This window comes from Caretta caretta, chromosome 3 (genome assembly GCF_965140235.1).
Source record: "Caretta caretta isolate rCarCar2 chromosome 3, rCarCar1.hap1, whole genome shotgun sequence".
NCBI lineage: Eukaryota > Metazoa > Chordata > Testudines > Cheloniidae > Caretta > Caretta caretta.
In genome coordinates, this window is record NC_134208.1 from 9,547,941 (window position 1) to 9,560,036 (window position 12,096).

The following is a 12,096-nucleotide window of genomic DNA, read 5'->3' on the forward strand; positions in this document are numbered from 1 at the left end:
CAGATTACTGCCTCCTCCATGCTGACTCATCTATGCTGGCTAGTGCATTCTGGGGGTGGAGTAAAGGCTTCACCCATTCCCCACTCCATGCCCATCTGCATGAGAGAGGGGGAGTAGTGCTCCCAGATCATCTGTCCTTTCCTTTTCCACCATACTCTCAGACTGGCGATGCACTTTGGGGCAATATTCCCTTGCTATGTGGGCAGGTGGGACAAGTTTCAGTCTTGCTCTTACATGGATAGTAGGGGTGCATATACTCAAGTTTTCATTGGCTTTGTATATACATGCAGAAAATATGGGAAATGGGATTTTTTTCTTACCCCTCTGCCCCTCCCCCACTTTTCCACCAGAGTGGAAGAGGGACAGATAAAAAACCAACCCTCTTTGGAACACGATGTCCAGCACCTAACAAATAGGGGTTTAATCAGAAAAACTCTCTCCATCTTGGACAATTGCAGAAAAAAAAATGGTTTAAGCCATTTCCCAGAGTGAGGTTAGGGGAAAATACGTTGTCTTGACCACGTTAAAAAAAACCGTACAGAGAAGCTCTAGTACCTCCATACTTTGGAGCAGCGACTTTAAGTTTGGCAGGGGAGTCACCCTGGCACGCGCCTTTTGCCATCCCTTTATGAGCCTCTGAAAATCTCAGTATGCACCTCTTAGTGTTTGGCTTTAGGACAGGTCAAAAATTTGCTGGTGAAACTACAACTGCTGTGACACTCCATGGCCAGGAACTCCCTTCACCTCACCAAGAGGAGAGAGAGTGATGCATCATGAGAGGGGTAGCGGGACTAGACTGCCTGGCTCAGAAAGGAGAATGTGAGCTTAAGGCACCAAACAGCAATGCCCATGAGGCACCATTTAGAATCCAGAACATTCTGCAGAAAAGTCAACATATTCCATGAATGGTGGGGAGACCAATTTTCCAGCGAGCTGGATTTGGCAGGCAGTTCTCCTTAGATTCTGTCTGCATTGAACATGCTCCAGCCCAGGGCTGAAGGGGCTTAGCAGGACTTCCCCTGAAATTGCTGCTCCCAGCAGGCAGAGGCACAGGAACTGGGAGCCAGGAGACTCTCTCTTGATGCTCTCATAAGAATATAAGAGCTGCCATGCTGGGTCAGATCATACACCATCTTGCCCAGTATCCTGTCTCCACAGCTTCACGGGAAGTGTACAGAACAGGGCAATTAGGTAGTGATCCACCCTGGTCTTCCACCCCCAGCTTCTGGTAGTCAGAGCTTTAAGGTCACCCTGAGCATGGGGGTTGCATCCTTGTTGGTACCAAGGCCGTGAGGAGGAGGAGCCCTGACTGGAATCCTAGAGGGTCGAAGGAAGACTGGAGAGTGAGCTCACCTGAATGAGGAAGGGAGGCCCCAGTAGGAAGGGGACCTGGAAACCAAGCCTACCCCAGTGAGAAAGGGAGGCCCAGGGATGGGGGGTGGGGTGGCAGGGGGGCTGGAGAGCGAGCTCACCCTGCAGCAGAGGCTCCTGCCCCACGGGGCTGGGCCCGGCTCTTCACTCCAAGCATTGTAACCCTGCGTGCTAGATCTCAGCGCCATTCGGCTTTGGCATTTCCGCCATTCTATCTCCATCTACTGAGGAGAGGGCACGCCAAAGCCAACTGGTAACTGTGACCACGTGAGTCAGCCTTGCAATGCCCCCAGTGAAACTACACGAGTGTAGAACTAGCGTCAGATCACAATCAGGTCCTGTAAGTGTGTTATAAACATTAATAAATCTATCCTCTCAACACCCCTGCGAGAGAGATCAATATTATCATCCCTGTCTTACTGATGAAGAAACTGATACACAGAGAGGTTATGTGAATTACCTACGGTCACATAGTAAATGAATGGCCAGGTCTCAGATGTGAGCAACTAGCAACCACCGGCTTCTTCGTCTCTAGACCTCACTGACTTTCATTTCAGGAACATTAGTGTAAGGGAAGAGTGATCTGCAAAGAGCAGTCTGCTGCTTAAAACCACTGAATAGATTTTAGTTTTAGATTGCTAAAAGTCAGAACTGGCCATATCTTTTCTTAGCCATCATAAATTATCCATGCAGGATGTACTGTAAAATGCTGTTTGGCTGGGTTAAAGTTGGCTAGACAAACAGAATTTCCATCTCTCTCAATGGCTCCTTCAATACCTAATTAGTTCCCAGACACTGGTCAAGCAAAATATCTTTTATCTTTGTTAATGTTATCATTGCATATCTCCTAACTGCCCCCTAGTGTCATCCCTCTTGTTCATCCACTTTCCCTCAAGAAGAAGGCAGGATGGAGTGTTTAGAAAATTCTTCTGGGGGTCAAACCGATAAAGACTGGGTCAGATTCTGTTTTGCTACCCCAGTCTACATCAGCAGTAACAGTACAAAAGGCAGTAGAGTTACTCCAGAATTATATTGGTGTGACTGAGACCAGAATATGGCTTCCTGCTCTGGGCATTTTTATAGGATCAGTGTGCCACTGACAACAGGCAGACTGTCCTTCACAGCCAGTGCCGGACATGCGTGGTAAGGCAGCACAAGGTAGAACAAATTACTGTTGCTTTTCTCCCAGTGCTATGCTGTGCAATCTGTCTGGTATATACATTCTGTCAGTTCAGTTTGATCTTGCAGGGTAGATTGTTGCTGGCAGACCTGGAGAAGCATGTTTGGAGATACAGTACTAGCAAGTGTCCCAGTTACTAGACTAACTGCACCTCTGATCTCTCCGAGAGCACCCCCTCTAGCTCTCAGACATCTAGCCGCCACCTCAGGGTGGAATCTCACGATTCTCCCACTCTCAGACCAGGCCTTAGGTTGCAATCCCCTTATTTACCTCAGCTGGTCTGCCTTATGTCCAGACTGTGCAATTCTTATCCCTCTGGGTCAATTCCAGAGGTAATCTGTGAGAAAGCCTTTTTTAACACTTGAGTAGTCTTTTGATCTCCAGGCCCCCCACTTTGCAAAATATGGCTTGCAGCTTGTTAGAGACTAGAGACAGGATTCCTGAAGCTAGCATCGCTTGCCCCATTTTCTTTAGAGTGTCTGCTGGGGTGTCCTTATCTAGATCTATTGCGTTGCTTTCCTGATTGCTCTTCCCACAGCCCCAGTGAAGTTGGAGCAGTACAGTCCTACAGGGAGTTCCAAAAGCTCATTATACTATAACTTTCCCTTGCTGATCATGTCATAGACAGTGTTCATAAAATTATTACATATCAGCTCCATGTCTGTCACAGCAAGGATCAAAGTCAGTCATAAAATCAGCTGGCCAAATTTTGCCCTCAGAGATACATGTGCACGTGTGCGAACTCTGCTGGATTTGGCCCAGTATAATTAACTATTACCAGGCTCCTTCTGTCCTGCCCACGCTGGCAGGAAGCATACTGTAAAGTAGGCTAGGAGACTGTACGGCTTGTCTGGAAGGATGAACAGTTATATAGCACTCCAAAGTCCTGATTAGCTAACTAATCTTCACAACACCCATGTGAGGTAGGTCAGTATTATTATTCCCATTGTATAGAAGGGTAAACAGACAAAGAATTGAAATGACTTGTCTAAAGCCAGCTGGTGATTCAGCATGAGAGCTGGGGTTAGAATTCTGCAGTTTCTGGCCTTCACTTCCGTGTTTCAATTTGCAGGTTCATGCTGCCCTCTAAGTATGTCAGGGACAACTGCATGACCTGCCTTTCATCGATCCATAGATTCCAAGGCCAGAAGGTTAAAGAAGTATGGGCTGGATGAATGGACTATAAGGTGGATAGAAAGCTGGCTAGATCATCGGACTCAGTGGGTAGTGATCAATAGCTCCATGTCTGGTTGGCAGCCGGTATCAAGTGGAGTGCCCCAGGGGTCGGTCCTGGGGTCAGTTTTGTTCAATATCTTCATTAATGATCTGGAGGATGGTGTGGATTGCACCCTCAGCAAGTTTGGGAAAAGTGGTAGATGCGCTGGAGGGTAGGGATAGGATACAGAGGGACCTAGGCAAATTGAAGGATTGGGCCAAAATAAATCGGATGAGGTTCAACAAGGACAAGTACAACGTCCTGCACTTCGGACGGAAGAATCCCATGCACGACTACAGACTAGGGACCGAATGGCTAGGCAGCAGTTCTGCAGAAAAGGACTTAGGGGTTACAGTGGATGAGAAGCTGGATATGAGTCAACAGTGTGACCTTGTTGCCACGAAGGCTAACGGCATTTTGGGCTGTATAAGTAGGAGCATTGCCAGCAGATTGAGGGACGTGATCATTCCCCTCTATTCGGCATTGGTGAGGCCTCATCTGGAGTATTGTGTCCAGTTTTGGGCCCCACACTACAAGAAGGATGTGGAAAAATTGGAAAGAGTCCAGCGGAGGGCAACAAAAATGATTAGGGGGCTGGAGCACATCACTTATGAGGAGAGGCTGAGGGAACTGGGATTATTTACTCTGCAGAAGAGAAGAATGAGGTGGGATTTGATAGCTGCTTTCAACTACCTGAAAGGGGGTTCCAAAGAGGATGGATCTAGACTGTTCTCAGTGGTAGCAGATGACAGAACAAGGAGCAATGGTCTCAAGTTGCAGTGGGGGAGGTTTAGGTTGGATATTAGGAAAAACTTTTTCACTAGGAGGGTGGTGAAGCGCTGGAATGGATTACCTAGCGAGGTGGTGGAATCGCTTTCCTTTGAGGTTTTTAAGGTCAGGCTTGACAAAGCCCTGGCTGGGATGATTTAATTGGGGATTGGTCCTGCTTTGAGCAGGGGGTTGGACTAGATGACCTCCTGAGCTCCCTTCCAACCCTGATATTCTATGATTCTAAGGGACTATTGGGAATATCTAGTCTGACCTCCTGTATAACACAGGTCAGAGAACTTTCCAAGATGAAGTCACCCATATCATTTTGAGTGCAGGTTTCACTGAGTAAATAGGTTTTCAGCCCCTTCTGCAGCATCACAGAGAGTTCTTCGAGTAGTGTCCCTGTGGGTGCTCCACTTCAGGTGCACCTGTGTCTTTGATCAGAGATTTTTGGTAGCAGTGCCCATTTGGATTGCCCATTCACCCCACACATCCTTTTTCCCCACTCTAAGACTATAGGGGACCACACAGCCAAACTGCCCTCAGTTCCTTCTCTCAACCACCTTCGACCTGACCCGGAGTCTACAACTGTGCCTGTTCTCTACTTCATGTTTTTCTATGAACTCCATTGGGGTTCAGTTAGCAATAATAACAGCCTTTCACATGCACACACACGGGGGTTTTCACTCTCACTTAGTGATGGAAAGATTCCTAAGAGGTTTTTCAAAATCTCTACCACAAATCAAAGACCCTGCTTCTAGCTGGGACCTGAACCTAGTTCTTAATTGCCTTATGAAGCATCCCTTTGAGCCACTAGCTACATGTTCTCTGTTAGATCTACAAATGAAGACAGCCTTCTTAGTAGCTATAACTTCTGCCCAAAGGGTTGGAGAACTGGGGGCTTTGATGGCGGACTCCTCGTTTACTGTATTTACCAGAGAGAGAGTCTCTCTGCAGGCCCATCCAAGATTTTTACCTAAGATATCCTTGGAATTTCATATCCATCAAACCATTCATCCAAAACCACATTGCACCAGTCAAAAAGCCATGTTCCATACTTTGGATGTCAGGAGAGCATTAGCTTTTTACCTAGACAGGGCCAAACCTTTTAAAAGATCTCCAAGACTATCTGAATCCATTACGGACAGAAACAAGGGTTCGGTTATTTTGAAACAGAGGTTATCAAAGTACATCTCTGGATGTATTAAGATCTGCTGTGACTGAACTCAGCTTCAACCCCCTTTAAGAGTGATAGCATGTTCCACTAGAGCATTTTTTTCTTCTACAGCCTGGCTTACAGGTGTGTCAATTGCAGACCTCTGTAGAGTGGCAACATTGGCCTCAGGGCATACCTTTTGTAATCGTTATGTCTTGGTGCCAGTTGAAAGATCAGATGTGGCTTTGGGCAATGCAGTTGTCTCTTCCGTATTGGACTCTGCGCCAAAACTGCCATCTCCTTAGGGCAGGGGCGGGCAAACTTTTTGGCCTGAGGGCCGCATCGGGTTTTGGAAATTGTATGGAGGGCCGGTTAGGAGAGCAGGGTGTGGCCCGGAACCCAGCTCCTATCCACCACCCCCCGCTTCTGGCCCCCAGACTCCTGCCCCATCCAAACCCCCCTGTTCCCTGCCGGCCCCCCTGGGACCCCTGCCCCATCCACCCACCCACTTCCCTGTCCCCTGACCCACCCCGATCCCCCACCCCTGACTGCCCCCCGCCACCCCATCCAACCCCTCCTCTCCTTCCTGTCCCCTGACTGCCTCCGGAACCCCCGCCCCTGACTGCCCCCTGCTGCCCCATCCAACCCCTCCTCTCATTCCTGACTGCCCCCCTGGGACCTCTGCCCCATCCAACCGCCCCTTCTCCCTGACCGCCCCTGAACCCCTGCCCCTGACTGCCCCCCCTGGGACCCCTGCCCCCATTCAACCCCCCTGTTCCCTGCCCTCTGACCGCCCCACCCCATCCACACTCCCACCCCTTGACCACCACCCCGAACTCCCCTGCCCTCTATCCAACCCCCCCTTCCCACCACTCCCTGCCACCTTACCGCGTTGCCTGGAGCACCGGAGGCTGGAGGTGCTATAGCCGTGCTGCCAGGCTGGAGCCAGCCACGCACCGCGCAGCCCAGAGCACCGGGTCAGGCCAGGCTCTGCCGCTGTGCTGCCCCCAGGAGCTCGCTGCCCAGAGCATTGCGCCGGCAGCGCAGTGAGCTGCGGCTGAGGCGGAGGGAGAACAGTGGGGGAGGGGCCGGGGGCTAGCCCCTCAGGCCAGGAGCTCAGGGGCCGGGCAGGAGGGTCCCGCAGGCCGGATGTGGCCCGCAGGCCATAGTTTGCCCACCTGTGCCTTAGGGGGTACTACTCGGGAGTCACCTGAAATGAAACACCCATCGGGACACTGTTTGAAGAAGAAGCAGTGGTTACTCAAAAGAATAAATGGACAAAAATCAGACATCAAGAATTATAACATTCAAAAACCAGTCGGAGAACACTTCACCCTCCCTGGTCACTCAATTTCAGACTAAAAGTTGCAATTCTCCAACAAAAAAACTTCAAAAACAGACTCCGATGAGAAACTGCAGAATTGGAATTAATTTGCAAACTGGACACCATTAAATTAGGCTTGAATGAAGACTGGGAGTGGATGGGTCATTACATAAAGTAAAAACTATTTCCCCATGCTAATTCCCCCCACACACTGTTACTTACACCTTCTTGTTAACTGTTTGAAATGGGCCACCCTGATTATCACTACGAAAGGTTTTTTTTCTCCAGCTGATAATAGCCCACCTTAATTAATTGGTCTCGTTACAGTTGGTATGGCAACACCCGTTGTTTCATGTTCTCTGTGTATACAGATCTTCCTACTGTATTTTCCACTGCATGCATCCGATGAAGTGGGTTTTAGCCCACGAAAGCTTATGCCCAAATAAATTTGTTAGTCTCTAAGGTGCCACAAGTACTCCTCGGTTTTTTTGCTGATACAGACTAACACGGCTACCACTCTGAAACCTATCACCTTGAGCAGTAACTGGAGTTCTTCAAGATGTGTGTCCCTCTGGGTGCATGGTTACCTGCCTTCCTTCCTTTCTGCTTCAGAGTCTCCGTTGCAGGGCTTTGCAGTGGAGAAGGAACTGAGGGCAGTCTTCCCACACAGCCCCATATAATCTGGATGTGGTACATGAGGATGTGTAGGGTGAATCTGCAGGCCAAATGGGAACTGCTACCAAAAATCTCCAATCAAAGGACAGGGCACAGGTTCACCTGAAGTGGAGAACCCACAAGGACAGACTTCTCGAAGAAACTTCAGTTACAGCACAAGGTGAGTAACCTCTCCATCCCTGACAGTAACCCAATGGGAAAAGCCAACGATGTATTTTACCATCAACAAGCAAGATGGAAAAGGCAAGGCCCTAAACCAGCAGTCAGAATCTTGATATGTAACGAGAATAATAGTATAACACCTCACATCACTGAAGCAGACTATCCAGTTGTAGGCAACTGTCCCGAATGTATTGTAATACAGATTGCCTTGACTTACTGCAGTATTACATCTAAATGATGCCTTAGCTGCTGAAAGGAGGAAATAAAGCCATTGCTTCTTAACTGTACATGTTTTATGACTCATGTTAATCACGTAAATTTCCTCAGCTTTTAAGTGGGGGAGAGCATTGCCTGTCAGTTACAGCATGAGAAGGGTTGTCTGGTTTTCTGAGTTCTGTTCCCAGCTCCACCAATGACTAATGTATGCCAATTGTATCAAATGGGAGCGATAACACTGTAATCAGGTGGCCAGCCTGTATGTGTGCTCTCTCACTGATGAGAATCAGAACTGCCCAACTCTTTGTCATAGGCCCAGTGCACGAAGCACACAAAGCCCTGGCTGGGATGATTTAGTTGGGGATTGGTCCTGCTTTGAGCAGGGGGTTGGACTAGATGACCTCCTGAGGTCTCTTCCAGCCCTGATCTTCTAAGATTCTATGATTCTATGCTACCAATGGCGATTCTCCTTTAGCTCTCTGTGTAGGGGCTTGTGCTTTGGAATGGAAAGACCTGAGTTCTGCTGTTGATACGGAGTTTTAAGTAACCCCGGCATACAAAAAGGTGATAACCTTGAAGTTCCTAAACAGCCACTGGTTTGCTAGAACACTCAGAGGAGCATTGTGAGGTTTCATTCCTTAGCCCTGGTCTACACTACGAACTCATGTTGGTATAACTCTGTCACCCGGGGGTGTGGAAAATCCACACCCCTGAGCAATGCAGTTATACAACCGAACACCTGGTGTAGACAGCGCTGTGTTGACAGAAGGGCTTCTAGCTACTGCCTCTTGGGGAAGTGGAGTACCTACATTCTCCCATCAGCATCGGTAGCGTCTTTACTAAGCACTGCAGCAGCTGCAGCGCTGTAAGTGTAGACAAGCCCTTCGTGTTCTACATCAAGGATAAACAGTGCTGTGGAAGTACAAGGTATTTTCTGAGTAAAGATATTTCTCAGTATTTTCAGCAGCAGTAAGACAAAGGCCTGGAGCCTGCTCTATCAGAAATGGTTTAGATTAACTCATCAAAACACACAAGTTAGATTCGTACAGTGCCCTGAGCACATGCAGTACGTCTGCTTTTAATGTGTGCACTGAATCATATGCACACTGATGCCATTTTTATTAAAAGCCGCAAAATGCTTGAAACCAATTAATACTCTGCTGACTTTATTAATGCCTCTGCTCGGAAAATGAAAAGGCTTTAATAGAATCATTTTTAAAGCTTTTTGTTGACACATTTTTAAAGTGGCCTCAACCTCTAAACTTCCATTTATTTAGCCAAGATATAGTCACCAGGCTTATTACAGAGGTTGGCAGGATCCTGCCTCATTCCTTTCATATGCTTTAAAATTATTTTGAGGGTACGAGGCGATAATACTTTTCACTTTAGCGTAATATTTCATCTAAACTTCTCAAAGCACTTTCCAAAAATTAAGCACTCCCATCCAAATGTAAACAAGCACCTTTAATTTGTTGTGCTGATGCTGAAATGTCAAATGATTAAATATTTTGACACCGCTTGGCTAAATAAAATCATCTGGCTACAAGAATCATAGAATCATAGGACTAGAAGGGACCCCGAGAAGTCATTTAGTCCAGTCCCCTGCACTCATGGCAGGACTAATTATCTAGACCACTGCTTCTCAAGCTATCTGATGTGGGGGACCGGCAATTTTTTCTCCCAATGTGCGTGCAGACTGGTAGCCAATGGCTCGCGGACCACCACTTTGAGTAGCACTGCTCTAGACCATCCCTGGCAGGTGTTTGTCTGACCTGTTCTTAAAAATCTTCAGTGATGGAGATTCCGCAATCTCCCTAGGCAATTTATTCCAGTACTTAACTACCCTGACAGTCAGGAAGTTTTTCCTAAAGTCCAACCTAAACCACCCTTGTTGCAATTTAAGCCCATTGCTTCTTGTCCGATCCTCAGAGGTTAAGAAGAACATTTTTTCTCTCTCCTCCTTGGAACAACCTTTTCTGTACTTGAGAGAAGGTGAAGCCACCATGTTAATTGTGGGCATATTGTCACTTGAGAGGGCAGTAGCAAATCAAAGTGTAGCAACGTTGCATACAATATAGTTATTACTGAAAACTACAGTTTGGGAGTAACGGTAGAACTACCGGTTTCAGAGTAACAGCCGTGTTAGTCTGTATTCGCAAAAAGAAAAGGAGTACTTGTGGCACCTATAAATTGTTTAGTCTCTAAGGTGCCACAAGTACTCCTTTTCTTTTTGTAGAACTACCCTCTGTTTTGATTGGCTTAGCTCATTCAATGTCACTGCGCTGTACATTCAAACTGATAAGGACTGTTGATCATACCACCCAGAATAACTGGACTCTGAACAGGGACACTGCTTCTGAATCTTTGTCCAGAGGGACAGACTGGTGTGGTGTGTCATTTGCATGCCATTATGTTGTCCACCCATATTGTAAGGCCAAGTCAACAAGCTGTAAGGCAAGTTCATAACCCAATGATGTCCTTGTGTAGACTCTGTACATTATTTGGATGCCCCTTAATGTCCTGCAAGCTGGAAAAGTCAGAGGTGGCAACACTACCAGAGGATTGCATAGTGCTGCTGGAATTTAGTTCTTGGTACAAATGGGATTGTAGGAACTCCTCCACAAGCAGTAGCAGTAGGCCCCTGGAAAGGTAAACAAAAAGGAGGAGAAAAATCAAAAGGATCTGCAAATATAAAACAAAGGGAAAGCGTTCACCGAAACCACAGGCACCTGGGGTTTTGTCACGGCCTTCAGATGGAACCCTTTCTCTAGTTCATTATAACAAATACCAGTATTGCCACTGCTCTTGCAGTCTTCACACGAGAAGGGTAAAGTGTGATGGCCACATGTATAGTCTGTCACAACAGGGAGGAATGGCCTCCCGGCGTGCAGCAATACAAGAGCTTTCGGAGAAAGGCAGGCCGTGTTTCCGCCATCGGCTGCCTCCGAATCAAGCTGAAGAGGTCTCCATAAGAGCCTGGCTGGCAGAGGCTGCTGAGGAGATGCACTGAATCAGTGCAACCCTTGGCTACTCCACCATGCCCCCTCCCTGGCCACCATCACCCACTTTTGAGGTGGCACTGGCCAGCATAGGGGTATTTGGATCCAGGGTTTAGTTTGGACCTTTCTCCAGTAGAATCTGCTAGTGACCCTGGGGTATATGGGTGGATTAATTGATTATAAGTCTTGAAAAAAACAATGTGATTACCTTGTCAGACCTTCTGCATAACACACAGGCACTAGGAGTTGCTTGAATTAGTTTCTGTTTGAACTAGAGCAGGGATCGGCAACCTTTGGCACGCAGCCCGTCAAGCAAATCCGCTGGCGGGCCAGGACGGTTTATTTACCTGCAGCATCCGCAGGTTTGGCCGATCGCAGCTCCCACTGGCCATGGTTCGTCCTATTGGCCTGGAACGGCGAACTGCGGCCAGTGGGAGCTGTGATCAGCCAAACCTGCGGACGCTGCAGGTAAACAAACCGCCCTGGCCCGCCAGCAGATTTCCCTGACGGGCCGTGTGCCAAAGGTTGCCGATCCCTGAACTAGAGCATATCTCTTAGACGAACATCAAATCTTGATTTTATAATGTTCAGTGATGGAGAGTCCACCACAGTCCTTTGTAAGTTGTTCCAGTTGTTAATAATTACCCCCGCTGGTAAAAATGTGTACCCTCATTTCTAGTCTAAACCTGTCCAGTTTCACTTCCAGCCACTGGGTCTTTTTACACCTTTGTCAGCTAGATAGAAGAGCCTTGTATTATCAAATTTCTATTCCCCGTGTAAGTACTTATAGACTGTGTGCAAGTCACCCATTAACTTTCTCTTTGACAGGCTAAATAGATTGAGGTCCTTGCGTCTTTCACTCTAAGGCATGTTTTCCAATCCTCTAATCATTCTTATGGTTCTTCTCTGAACCCTCTGCAGTTTTCCAACATCCTTCTTTAATTGTGGCCACCAGAACTGGACACGGTATTCCAATAGCAGTCATATCAGTGCCAAATACAGAGGTACTTTAACGTCTCTACTCCT

General features: G+C 47.6%; 1 protein-coding gene across 2 annotated transcripts in view; it reads left to right on the forward strand.

Moving 5' to 3' along the window:
• Positions 1–12,096, forward strand: part of MSRA (methionine sulfoxide reductase A) — a 450,332-nt gene that overhangs the window by 432,347 nt on the left and 5,889 nt on the right. The window lies entirely within an intron of this gene.